Source organism: Aptenodytes patagonicus, chromosome 9 (assembly GCF_965638725.1).
Source record: "Aptenodytes patagonicus chromosome 9, bAptPat1.pri.cur, whole genome shotgun sequence".
NCBI lineage: Eukaryota > Metazoa > Chordata > Aves > Sphenisciformes > Spheniscidae > Aptenodytes > Aptenodytes patagonicus.
This window is the reverse complement of record NC_134957.1, coordinates 4,970,789-4,985,391: the sequence shown is the minus strand read 5'-3', so window position 1 is coordinate 4,985,391 and position 14,603 is coordinate 4,970,789. Positions and strand designations below refer to the sequence as shown.

The 14,603-nt window shown below is 35.3% G+C and overlaps 1 protein-coding gene across 1 annotated transcript in view; it reads left to right on the top strand.

The window, feature by feature from the left end:
- The window catches only part of DIAPH2 (diaphanous related formin 2), a 265,592-nt gene that overhangs the window by 212,557 nt on the left and 38,432 nt on the right, over window positions 1-14,603 (top strand). The gene's annotated exons all lie outside the window — the stretch shown is intronic.

Sequence of the window (14,603 nt, the reverse complement as noted above, 5' to 3'; positions counted from 1 at the left end):
AGTGTTGTCAAGCAAATGCAACATTATCGGTTGAAGTACGTGCATGCAAATTATGATACCTTATACTAGAGTGACCCTTACGCTCCTAACCACGATTCACTTTTAGAATTGTTGTGGGTAGTAGGAGAAATAAGATCCTCCTTAGCTTGAAAAGATTTTGTTTTTCTCTGAAATGCAGAGAACTGAGGCTGCATTGCATATTCTTCCTCCTCCTTTCTGTAGTCTTTCAAAAGAGACAAATGTTAATCTATGAAGAGCAGATACAGAACTCTTAAATTGGACAAATATTCTCCCATCACATCTTTTGTTTCAAGTGCAATCTTGACGCTTTCTCTGCTTAGCCAGAAAGCAGCACCACCTCTACTGTCTTGTATTTCCTGTTCTCTTATGAGTGCCTGTTTCACAAGTCAGTAACAAAGAAAGGAGGACATTCAGAGAAGTCCAAGGCAGAGTTGTAACAACAACTCTCCTATGGTTACCAAGCACAGAAGATTTCTCTTTCTTCTTTAACATTTCTTGCATTTGTTGTGTATACCCTATTCCAGCAAGAACACTTTCATGCCACTGTAAGCTGAAAGATAAACATGTTTTTGTTTCTTTAAAATTATTTTTTTATGTTCCAAAAGTGTTTCTGCAAATCTGATTTTAGATTAATTTTTTCACCAGATTTATCTTACAAATTTGAATATTTTTATAATGTTCTTTTCTTCAAGTGAAATTCATGTTCCCAATATTTTTTTTTATAAATTTAGAAATTGATATAACATACAAAAAGTACTGGAGAATAAGATGTGTATAGGACTGCGTAACCTTTTGATTTCCACCTTCAACTCTAGCAGCGTAAACTTTTGTGTGTGTGTGTATATATATATACACTTTTTTTTTAATGTCATCTTTTTTAGAAGAGGCTTCATCTTGAACAATTAGGATAAAAAAGTTGCATTTGCTCTTCAGTTGAAATTTTTATGAAGAAATCTCATTTAATAGCTTGCTTTTACTATCAGTATTTCAAGTTAAGTATGTGTAGTATAGGCTCTGGATTTAGCCTTTTGAAAATTATTCAATACGAATTTACTGTAATGATGGGCTAATTAGTTAAAGTTCACTGAGTTTAGCTAAACATACAGTGTTTGATTTAGAGAGATAAATCTGTGGTCTGTCAACCTTTTCAGACATAATCCTACTTTCAACATTATCTGACAGGTAGTCAGCCCATCAGGCCTGAGGATGTGCTCCAAAGCAGCTCATCTCTTCACTCTTGACTAGTTATTTATGTTATGAAGCATAATTCACAACTGGCATATGGAAAGTGGGGAGGACCACAGGAAATGTTCCAAGCCTTCCTTCCCTTCTTTCATGCGGTATGAAATGGGTTGTAGATGTGGCTGCAACTCACGTTTCTGTGTTTCAGGATTTTGTTTCCATGACAAAACACACCCAAACATAATCTGTTTTGGTTAATGTAAACTATCTCTTAGAGCTGTATATTCTGAACTGTGTATATTTAACTGTGCTCTGTTATAAGTAATATTCTGCAAGAAATTTTTGTTACAAATGTTTTTTTAACATCTTGCATTTTCAGGATATTGTATAATTCCAAAAGATAATCTTAAAAATGTCTTCAGAAAAGAGGTATTCACACTCTTTAGCTAAATAAGGTTTTTTTTATTCAGCTGGTAATCTAAGACATCTGTAGATTTTATTTTATTTGAAAGGAAAATGATGAGTTGTTTTTAAGTATCTGTTGTTGCAGGCATACAGAAGAATGAGTTTAAATCAATCATTTACCAAAGACTGTGTCTCTGTCTGTTGGTAGATATAAGTCATTGAAACCTGGGTACATGGTCTTCAGGTTCATGTGCTGATGGATGCAACATGCTCACTTGGTGAAAGCAACTTTCTTAAGAGAGAAGTACCCAGCAGCAAACCCTTTTTTCATTAAGCTGCTTAAGTAGTTTGATCCAGAAAGAACTTGCTCCTTGGCCATAGAAGAGAACTAAGTGTTTAAAAAAAAAAAAAACAAAAGGACCCACAAATGTCATCTTTAACTCCACAGAATTTTCTAACAATTCATTGTAGAAGTTCTAACATTTTAGCAAACAAATAAATGGAAGGGACACAAGGGGAGAACCATTATGGTTTAAGGAGAAAATTACCTTGTCTGGATTCTGGTTTACAATTAAAATTAATTTTAAGCAAGTGAATAACTGATCTGAATAACTTGTACAAATTTAAAGCTTATTATTTAAATATTTGATGGATCTATAGGCACATGAAAAGTATAATAGAGAGCTTCAAAATTGAACATACCTCTTTCTTGTCTACAAGTCTTTTAATCCATATTTGTGTTACTATGTACGTAGAGAAGTCTGTCTTTTCCCAGTGCATGTGCTGTTAATTTGCCTGTCATCTCTTCCATTCATGGCCAACCTTTTTACCCCATACAACAAAGCTTGCAGTTGCATTCTCCTTGGTTTTACATTTTTCCGGGCTAAGCAGAAGTGATGGAAGCCTCTCTGTGCAAAACTCAGTCACAATAAAACACTGTTTTATACCAGAAACATAAAAGGAAAAGTATTTAAAAAAATCTAACCACACTTTTGAAAACTCTCCAAACCAGTAGTTTTCTTACAACTGTAGACTATACAAATAAGTGGTAGTGTGGACCTCATCATTCTTGTATAACCCCATTTTTTGTCATGAAAATGTTAAACTGTATTTTAAACTACTATGTATATTTGTACTTTTACTAAATCTGAGGGACTGGTACTGCAGGTATTCACGTACAGATGAAGTTACTTCTTAGTTATCTGTTATATTAATTACAGTATTAAGTGTTCTTTAAGTGCTGTATTTTGATAGAAGAATAATGGGTGTAAGGTCTAATCACATTTTCAGAACTAATCTTCTGGATCAGTTTAGTTTGAATATTATACTGTTCTGTGTTTGCATGCAGGTATGCAGTCTTTATATGCAGAAAAGTTCAAACTACTTGGTCATAATATGTCTGTGGGGGGAAAAAAAAGTTATTTTATAAATGGCAATCACTTGATATTGCTTTTGCTTCACCTGCTGGGAATCTGGCTGTCCTACTAGAAGAATCTTGGTCTTTCATGAAGTCTTCTTTCCCGATGAATGAAATAGTGTAAGATTTCATTTTGCTGTAGCCTCATGCCTTTTAAAGGCATAGCCTTTTAAATGTCAAAGTAATAGCATGTATGAAAAATAATTTTAAATGGAATTGTCTGTTTGGAAATCAGTTACAGTCTGTTTTACATAATCAGATTTGAATACTATGCAGAAAAAAAGGCATGATTGCCTTCCTCAAGTAGAATCTTTCAGAGTGCTAAAATAGCAAAGGCATCTGAAGTCAGGGTTCAAGTGATGTCATTAACAGTTCTGGGGTTTGGCAGAAGGGTCTAGGAAGCTTTCATAGCACTTGTCCATATGATGGCCACTTGGTCCATATGTCCATGGATACCACTAGGTGGTACCATTAAACCTCCCTTTTTGAGAATATTAAAACTGAGTCACAATCAAAGAGTGTTTTAAAAGGACCTAAGTAAAGAGGGTTTTTTTGGTTTTGTTTTTTTGTTTGTTTGTTTTGTGGTTTTGGGTTTTTTTGTCTGTGACTGCAGAAATAAATTCCTACCTGCTTGTTGAAATTGTTTTCACTAAACTAGGCAATACAGCTTTCCTATACTGCCACTGAGTTTATATATACTGGCAATAATGCAAACTTTCAGGTGTACTCACTCTGAAGTTTTTTGAGTGCCGCGTCCTGCACTTCGGCCACAACAACCCCATGCAGCGCTACAGGCTTGGGGAAGAGTGGCTGGAAAGCTGCCTGTCGGAAAAGGACCTGGGGGTGTTGGTCGACAGCCGGCTGAACATGAGCCGGCAGTGTGCCCAGGTGGCCAAGAAGGCCAATGGCATCCTGGCCTGTATCAGAAATAGTGTGGCCAGCAGGAGTAGGGAAGTGATCGTGCCCCTGTACTCGGCACTGGTGAGGCCGCACCTCGAATACTGTGTTCAGTTTTGGGCCCCTCACTACAAGAAGGACGTTGAGGTGCTGGAGCGTGTCCAGAGAAGGGCAACGAGGCTGGTGAGGGGTCTGGAGAACAAGTCTTATGAGGAGCGGCTGAGGGAACTGGGGTTGTTCAGCCTGGAGAAAAGGAGGCTGAGGGGAGACCTCATCGCTCTCTACAACTACCTGAAAGGAGGTTGTAGCGAGGTGGGTGTCGGTCTTTTCTCCGAAGTAACAAGCGATAGGACGAGAGGAAATGGCCTCAAGTTGCGCCAGGGGAGGTTTAGATTGGACGTGAGGAAAAATTTCTTTACTGAAAGAGTGGTGAAACATTGGAACAGGCTGCCCAGGGAAGTGGTGGAGTCCCCATCCCTGGAGGTATTTAAAAGACGTGTAGATGAGGCGCTTAGGGACATGGTTTAGTGGGCCTGGTGGTGTTGGGTTGACGGTTGGACTCGATGATCTTAGAGGTCTTTTCCAACCTCAATGATTCTATGATTCTATGAGTATGTGTCTCAGTTGCTGTCTAAAATCCACTTTCATAGTATGTAATCAGGTCTCCAAAAAATAATTCAGGCTTTTAATATAAACTACAGTTTTTGTACATTTTTGAACCAGTAGTGTCAATGAAGGAAAGCACTAAAAATATATTTTTCAAAATTATTTTTTATATTTATATGGCTTAATTCTCTTAATAAAACAATAGATGAGTCTTCACTGGAGAAACCATCAATTTCAAACTATGATTGTGAATAAGGGATAAGACCTCTTTTTTTCTAATTTGCTGTGTTTGCTTGCATTGTCTTATACTTTAGCTTTTATACATGGATGCTTTTATACAGTAATTAATCTTTTAGTACTGTCACAAGGCCGTGCTAATTTGCAAGGCTGCAAAAACCTGAACCATATTACTGCAAATGGAGATTTGTTGTGAAATGATACAACAGCAGTAAAAAAGTACTGCACCTTGAAATTGTGGAACACCTAGTAATGGAAACAGGTAAAGTTTGTTATTGTGCATTTTTTTATTAACAGTAATGATCATAATAAATGATTAGCAGAAAAGAGAACTTTTATATTGATTATGATTCCCTATCCCATATTTTATCTTGTGTCTTTGACTTAGCAAAGGTGAAGCTTTTAATCTTGGGATCTACACAATGCAGCTGCAGACAGCAGGGGGAAGAGTTTGGTCAAATTGCCACTGTAACAAACATCTATAAAACAAAACAAAAAAATTTACATTACCAATGACAAATCAAAGCTGAAAGTTTGCCTTGCTTGTTGTCATTCATTGCCATTCATATTTAGAAAGCAGACTGCTGTGATAATTGATTTGATGGTCCAGCTTGAGTAGAAGCACTTCTGGGCATAGCAGGCCTCAGAGATGCCAAAAAAGAAGAAAAGGTGGGAATGAAATAATGCACTACTTTCTCCTCAGAGGCATGTGGCCCAGTTTTTGAGAACAGAAAAACATGCTTTAGAAGAAGGAAGAAAAAAACTTAGGAACTCAGTAATAAATACAAAAATGACCATATAGCCTCAGTCGGATAAAAATAGGCATTCAAACAGAGACAATGAGTGTACATGTTTTACTGGCAGGTGAATAATAGAAGAATGCTGTGGAAATAATCTGATTTTTAACGGACTCTGTCCATAGGAGTACCTTTTTTGCTGTTTTTTTTTGTGTAATGACAAAAAAGGTTCCCTTCCCTAAAAAAAAAAAACTCAAAAAACCCCCCAAAAAACCCTGAAAAACAACACTTTATTTTTTTTAAGCTTTTCAAAGATAGTTTGGAAGAAGGAAAAGAAAGCAATTATTGAATTAGAAGGCAATATATGTGCTTGCATTATCTGAACTCCTATTGAGTTTATTTATTTCAAGTAATAGGCAATAATGAAGCTTGTCTCTGTATTTTTGACTAGGGGGTAGTGTTCACCCATAGCCTCCTGCTGATATGAATAACTTAGGACACTAAAGTGCTAGTTGAGGAAAAAAGTAGATTAAAAAACTTTTGAATGCAATGCTTGACCTCTTAATCATGACTGCCAGCTCAACTGTGCACCCTGTCCTCAATTTAAAGAACCAAACAAAACTAGATAAAAGACGAGAGCTATCGAAACACAAAACTGTAATCAGAACTGGTTTGTCTTTTGAGTGATGCTTATTTACTTGCAAAATCAGTGTGGTCCTTCAACTTTACTGAACTCTTTGTATTCATAGTCTTAAATCTTTTATACACTGCAAAGCAGAAGTAACTGAAATTTAACAGTGAAGATTAAAAAAGAGGAGCTTGATGAAATAGCAGGAGGTTGTAAGTATGCTATTCCAGGTCATATATAAATATTACTGTCTCTAATTTTCTACTACTTTTGGAAGTACCTTGCCTGCCTTAATGAGATAATAGTTGGTGTAGGCATGCGAAATACTCTAGACGTATAAAGGAAATTCTGTAAAAGACATACTAATTTATTAGGAGAGTATTTCAAGTTTTCTTGTTTATCTATTATGGCTTTTTAAATTCCTTTTTTATATATTGGAAGCAGAAGCTCAGAGTTTGATAATCCATTAAGCATCCGAAAGTGGGATAACCCGTATGTCAGTATTCCTTTGAATTCTTTCTGGCTTTCTATCTACTTATCTATAAAAATTTTGAAGTATCAAAACACTCCATTAAATTTATGGATAGGAAACTTATGGCATGAAGTATGTGGCATGAAATGTGTTGAATGATCCACACTGCTGCTTTTAGATCCTTTCTTGCTGTTTGAGGAGAGGTAGGAAAATGAAACACAGATGCATCAGAAAAACTGACACTTTATGAAGACTTAATAAAGGATTGACTGGTCTTATTCTCTATGTGACTTTCTTCCTATGCACACGCAGAAACAGTTTAATGCAGTATTAAATGGCCTACATGTCAAATAAGCAGATTTCAAAATTCATCCCCTTAATATGATGTATATCCAATTTCCGCCTCTCTCCCCTGGTGCAAGGAAATGAAGATGGTATCTGACCCTTAAAAGAAATAATCACTGCCCAAATGTAAAAATTTATGTCCAGGACCCCTGATCCTTTCTGGCTGTAGTGGAGTATCAGCTTGCAATACCTAGTTCACTGCCAAATTAATTACCTCTCATCAATATTTAAGTTATTCCCAGTCACTTTTTCTATTTTTCCTGGACTTGTTACTCCCCTTTATATGTTTTTCACTTTTCTTTACCAGTTGTTTTGTGTTTTCCGACTGAGAAGAAAAGAAAAAAGGGTGTAGCTCAGGAAAGCTGAGCTTTATCAGCTTTATTCCTTTATCTCTCTCATACCTGTCTTGTGAACATCTGTAGTTGTTTTTGCTTGATTGAAGAGGGATGATAATGAAAGAATTAAGTTTTGAGCAGGATTCAGTCATGCTGGTATCACTGTGCAAATGAACCATTACCTGTGATCAGTCTGAAATCCTGGCTATGTTATTTTTATATGAAATATTTTAATAAATATGTATTTTTACCTGCAAGGGAACCTCATTTTGGTAGAAAGCCAGTGTGCATATTGAGATATTTTTAACTTTTTTTTTTTATAATAGTACTGCCCCAGTTTAAGGGTTGCATGTTCTGCAGCCTGTCTTGTCTTTCAAGACTTGTTCTACTTACCACTGGGATTTTTTTTCCCTGCTATGTTATCCAGCTGATGGCTGGCGAAGACTTTCACTGCTCTGCAGAAAGCTGTAGGATTTCAAGCATGGTATCTGTTCTGTCTCTAAGAATTTCAGAAAGTTTCAAAACCAAATGACAGAATGACTCCAGTGGTAGCAGTATCTTTGCATTAAAGCAGTCTTAGTGTCTAATTCTGCTGCCATTGTACTCATTACATTTCTCTGGAGTTGATTCAGGTTACAAGAAGTAATTACATATATGCTTGACTTTTTATGATAAGTATATAGTGTCATCATTTGTACTACATTGCTAGTAATCATATGGTCATTCTTAAGCATGATCTGATATTAGTGGAGCATGCATACTTCCCAGAATTTTATCTTTTGACAAGTCATTAGGAGAAACACTTATTACAAGCTATAAATGTGTATTGAAGCGCTTTTGTGCAAATGTATTTCTACCTATATAAGCACACAAATTCTGCAATATATTGTAGAATAGAGTTGTTATCATGGTTTGTAGATGATCACATTTTCCACAGGTAGCCTAGACAGAAATTATTGTCCCAAAGTACACCCAAAGTTTTATTTCAACAATAAAACCCTTGCAATCTGCTATTTCAAGAACTCTAGGGAAGCAGGATATACTGTCAACTAGTTAGAAACCGCTCTAGCATTCTAGTCACTCCTAAAGATAAAACTACCCTTTCTGAAGACTTGCAAAATACTTGAAAATTGTGCTATTTGCCCAAATCTCCCTTTTTGGCTTTCATGCTAAAGAAATTTGGAGAGAATATTTCTCATATTTTTGGGGAAGGAAGAAGGTATTTTTCACAGGAGGTCTAGTTGTTGGCAGCTGTTAGAAATTGATTTGAGCCTTAATGTTGAAGTAAATTCTTAGTCTAGAGATGACTAGTTACCGCATCCATAACTATCTGATTACCTAGGGATAAAATCTATTTTGTTGTTACGTGTCCATGGAACATGTTGATACTCTCTTTGCAGCAGTGTATGTTTAATACCTATAGATTATTTCTTTTTCTTAAAATCTGAGAGTCTCTTGCTCTATACTGAAAATGTTGTTTCCATGTCTTCAAAAGGTTTTATTTGCTTAAGTGAGTGTTGTTGCATTTCAGTGGATTTTATAATTTAAAACACTTCAACACCACAAGTTACATCCTCTTTTTGAGCTGACCAAGAAGTAAAGAAAAATATATATTCATTATATGAAGCTATTTTAGAGTATTTCTTGTATTGTCTGTTAAGAGTAAGCAAGAGAATATTCTATATAGAAAAACTGCTGTATACAGTAATTTTTTTCTTACTGTATTCAGTTTCACTTTTAAAGGCTGTAGATAATTGAACTGTAGCATATAACTACTTCTAATTTCTTTGTTGCTCTCATGAAGATAAATACCCAGTTGTAGATAAATACTGTCATAGATAGACAGTAACTGAAAATTATAACACATCTGCCTACTTATGTTTGAAGGAAATGCTGTTTGTATATCTTCTCAGAAGAAAACTTCTCTAAGAAGTCTTGGTTTGAAGGTAATGCTGAAGTTCAATGGCAGGTGGTATGTTTGTATTGTTCACAGTGAGCTAGAAATGATGTAGCAAGGAAGGTGGGACTAGTGGGAATTGAAGGGTTAGGAGAAATTCATACAGACAGCTAGAAGGTAATGGCAGGAAGAATGCTCAGCTGATGAGGAGGGTTGCCTGGATTAACCTAACTCTGGATCATTTGTACATCAGTGCTGAGTTAGTCTGGATCTGAACCCCAGATAAATTTTACATTACTCCAAAATGCGTGAATTCTCCTTTGTATTTGTGGGAAAGCGCGTACTTACTTTCAATGTTTTTGGAGACATTTGTTACAAATTACTGTATTTCCTAAGCATACAGAACTTGGCAAGTTTATTGGAGCTGGATCTAGGAAAGTGCTTCCTGCTGTGAGCACACTGTAGTAAATATTAGCAGGCCTTGATTAAAATATAATTTGAGTAGTTTAGATTTTTACTGCAAATTCTGTGTGAGCGATTGTATTAGTAATGATTTCTGGACCAGCGGTTTCTAGGCATTTCTAATGATTTTTATTCTATTTTTAAATTGGTCAGCATCACCATCCTACACTAATTGCATGTGCCTACCTCTCAGGCGTATCTAGTCAGCCCATGACTTGCGCAAGGCTTAAGGCCAGAGAAAATCCAGGAAATGGCCCATGCTCAGCATCCTAGCTGGAGAGCACTGTCTGTAAATGGAAGATTGTAGCAACTGCTGCATTACTTAGCTTATGTGCACATAGATGCTTATGCAGGCGCTGTCATGTAGTCTGACATGAGGAGCCACGCACACTGGGAAAAGTAATCAAGAGACCTTTTCACAACTAAGTACATTTCCATGGAGCTGCTCCCACTGCACTACCTACTTTATTCATACAATAAGGGTAGCTGGAATTGCATGGATAAAATCCCCTTCATCCTTTGAAACATTCTTCTTCTAGCCATCTTCCTCTGAATGGTAATACAGAAAGGGGAGAGAACTGCAGTGGTGGTAGTTTATGTAGCCTGATGCATCTGTTCACAGGATCATAGAAAAGTCTAGTCTGGAAGGGACCTCTGGAGGTCATCTGATCCAACCTTCTGCTGAAAGAAGTGCCACAGATGAGGGTCTGCTTCCCTGTCAAGCTGTCTTGAGTATTTCTAGCAAAAAAGTTTCCAACACTTGTCTGGGAAGCCTGTTATGTTTAATTGCTGTCACAATGGAGTTGAGTTGTTTTTTCTTACATAAAGAATTCGTGCCTTTTGTCCCTCGTCCTGTCATCATGCACCCTTGTGATGATAGTGCCACGATCTTCTCTGTAACTACCATTTAGGTATTCCAATAATTCTTTATCTGTGTTAGGTAAAACCTAATGTGTTCTCCAGATGTCATAACATTTCAGAAAAGAGCTACCTGTTCTGTAACTGGTTAAATATGCTTTCCATACTGTCACATCATTTTTAATAGTCATATGGAATTGCTTAATCATAAAAACAACCCATCCAAAGCTCTTCTCAAAGCAAAGGAGAGATCAGCACAAAAGCACCTTATTTAAAAAGGAAGAAAGCTATTGGAAGGTGACAGCTGGAATTCCAGTGCTTAATCTGTGTAATTAAAACTTTTCTAAGGAGCAGGAAAAGCAGGTTGGGCTTGCAGTAGTTTTAGGAGTTAATTAGCAAGGTCTTTTTGAATATTAAGAATGCCTTTGAAGGATAAAGTTTTGAAAACTAGTTCAGGGCTTTCAAACAGCATAAATTAAGACAGAAACTTTTTTTACACATCCTCAAGATGCAGACAGAATCATCTTCCCAACCGTGCCATTTGCTGCCATCAGAAATATGCATTCTCCTCAATGTCTGATCTTCGTAAGGATTTATTAACTTACTAACAGTACAGTGGTAATTTAACTGGAAATAATATTTTGCAGGGGTTTTTTTTACACATTCACAATTGCAAATATTAAAGTCAGTAGCTGTTAAGTCATAAACTGAGTTTCTTTGCCGGCTGGATACTGTAATATGTTACTGATCTTGAAGACAGCAACCTGCATATTTTAAGGTACAAGGTGGTCGCTTCTAAGAAATTATAAAAAATGCAGTAACGATAATACAATCTCGACGTCCTCCATGTTTTCTTCTAAAAGTTCTGCATTTTTACAAGGGAATGTAACTGAAAATATGGCCTTGCTTGCTTTCACATGGGTCTGGTGGGGTTTGTAAGCGTTTGCCAAGAAATAAGACTTAACTACACTGAAAATTTGGCCATATCTCTTAAAACATATGGAGAGTATGGGGTTGTTCTCTCCATATTTTATGTGCTTTTATGCTTTGTTTTGTGAATGCTCTCACTTTCACAGAAATAAGAGGTCTGTGTTTTTGTACTTAGATATATGGGCAAAATTTAGAAGGTGTACTTTACTTTTACTCATTTTTTATTAGTTTTGATGTACTTAGCGCTTACAGAATTTCTCACTTGTGAGCTGTTTTAAACAGCTATTATAGCAGCAGAGTGCATCTTGATGTAAAACTAAATAAATTCATAATTCATATAGTATATTACCTGTGAATTTGGAAAGCAAATCAACCTAATAATTATCTATCAACAATAAATACATCAAAGCAAGACATTCTCAAAATAAGATTTTGAATGGTAGTAAAGTTCTCTCTAGACATTCTGTTTAAAGAATAGTGTATTGTGAACTACAGAAGAACTGCAGCATTGTGTTGAAGAAGTGTGAGTGTATCAGTTACTCTTTATACAGACATCCTCTACAATTAGTATTAGAGAAGAAAAATCAAAGTGGAGGGAGGTATGAAGTTTTACAGGTAGTGAACTATACATGTAATTATGCATGTATATAGCTATGCATGCTGCATCTAAAATGTTATGGAGTGTTTATTTTCAAAAAAGATAACAGATTACCCATAGTTTGATAACAGATTACCCATAGCTTGAAATCATTCTGAGTATCTGTTGTTCCCACTGTACTCTAAAAACTGGACTTTGTATTAGTTATAGATACGTGGGTGAGAAAGGGTTTTGAGTTTCTTTGTACAAACTCAGTGGTTGGGAATCCCTGACTTTTCTGGGTTCACATGGACAGTGGTTATTTCACATAGATTTAGATACTGCCTAAATGCCACAAATAAATATTGAAGATTTCACTCTGAATATATGTATTGAAGATGTTTAGAAGTTGTTACATTTTATAGAACTCAGTCATTCATGTAGTTATGCTTCTTTACAAGTCATCATTTAAGTAAATTTTAATCCAAAAGGAAAAAAAAACCTAGTAGTATTCTGGAGCAAATGTCATGTCTCTTCTCTATTACACTTTAGTTTCATTATTTAGGATTTTTGGATGTCTTTTGTAACTTCTACCTCAAAATCATAGAGGGTGATGATGATCCTTGTCATGTTTGACAGTGTGCCATGGCCCTGATTCTAGCAATTTGCAAAAGAAATTATGAAGAAATCCTTCATGTCATGTTATACATAGGAGTACCTCAGACAATATTTGAATGTAGCAGACAAATCTCTGAGTAAAATGCTCCATAAGCAAGACTGATATATTTAAGAACATATTTTAGATAACCTGTCTGTGGTGCAAATTACAGACGTGAGAGGTAAAACACTTTTAAAGTAAATGTCAAAACATTTTATCATTCAAAAAATACCATGTCTTTTTATCATTCACTTCATCTTGATGCTGTATAATGGGAATATGCACGTCTTAAGTCATTTTTGCTGTGCAGAAAATGAGACTGAAAAATATGTCTGTATACATATTATACATATGTAAATGTATGTTTGTATCTATAAAGGCACACACACATATGTATAAAAATTCTGTGCTGGCACAAGTATTTCATGAAGCTATAAAATTTTATATTGACCCTAAGCAGACATTAGTTCAAAACTGACTCTGCATGCAGAAATAAACCAAAATGTCAAATAATTTGTGAGAGAAAGCTAATATGTAGTTTCAGTTTATAAGTTTATAAACTTTCAGTTTATCTGGCTTGTAAATTTTCCCTTTATGATAATCCATGCTGCCTGTTAGTTTTATTGTCACTTCCCCATTTATCTCTGACTGTCATGCTTTGAAGAAAATGTTTAAATTACAAAATAATTGTAATTATTCCTTTAAATATTAGTTCAATTTGTTTTTATTCCTCATTTTCTATAAAAAAGGGTCTTGCTGCTGCTTTTCTTTCTTGCTCTGAAATTTATTGAGCAGAAATGTTCAATATGCATACTTTTTCCTTGTTATGTTTTATACATTAATTGTACCATTTTCATTCCTCATGATATCAATGTATTTCTGAAGCAGTAGCATATACTGCAGTAAAAATATAACTTGTTTCTATATAATCTATAGAACCTATTGCCACAGCAGTCTGTGATTACTAGCAAGCTGTCTTCTCACATTGCACTAAGATTGATTTTTTTTTTTTTGAGGTGTTTTTAAACATAAGGTGACTAGTTTAGTCAGCTTGCCTTCCAAATTTTTTTTTGGCAAACTAATTACGTTACTTAGATCAAATTATTTCAGCTAAGGGTAGGAGAGTCAAGTGTGGATAAAAATATGTATATTTTCACAGAATAGCAGGTATAAGTATCCATAAGTGCTTTTAAGAAAGAAGTTATAGTCACTTCATCATTATACCTGATCTAGAACTTTGTCTTTGGAATAAGACCTGGAAGAGAAAAGGAAAACTCCCTGTAATCAGTCCTCCATACTCCTTCACAAAGCAGTAGCTAGTTCAGTATACTTTATATTGCTGTATTTCTCATTTTAGGTTTTCTTAATTGAGCATTTTCTCAGCTATTAGTGGAAGACCAAATTGATCCATTGACATTTTAAACTCAAGTGATTTCCCATACTTAGTAATCTGATTCCATGTTGATCTCTAGGTTATTTGTAGATTTTAGCCAGACTTAGATGAGTACAGAAGTGTCATTGGCTGTGTCCTAAAAAAAACCCCCAAAACAAAAACAAGAAAACATCTTTGCAAATTTCTTTATTTTGTTGAGTTTATTTTTAATTTGGCTACATAGTGGGCAAGATAGTTGTAGTAGTATCTTCTAATTGTAGTATGTATCTTCTTTTGATTTATTTTATGAAAGCAGGCTTTTATATCCTGGGACAAATACAACATAAACTACTATTAGGTGTATTAAATATGCGTGCTGAGCTTGCAAGTGTTACTTATAGTGCAAAGATGGCAATCATCTTTTTGTGTCAGACATGTCACTGTTAAATAGTCAGTGCTCATTAAGAGGGCATATTTATCAGCAGTGGAAGGGTGATTGTTTGGTCTTATAGTTGCGAATTAGTGTTAATGTTAAATAAGTGCTTTTCATTTCTTGATCTTTAAAAT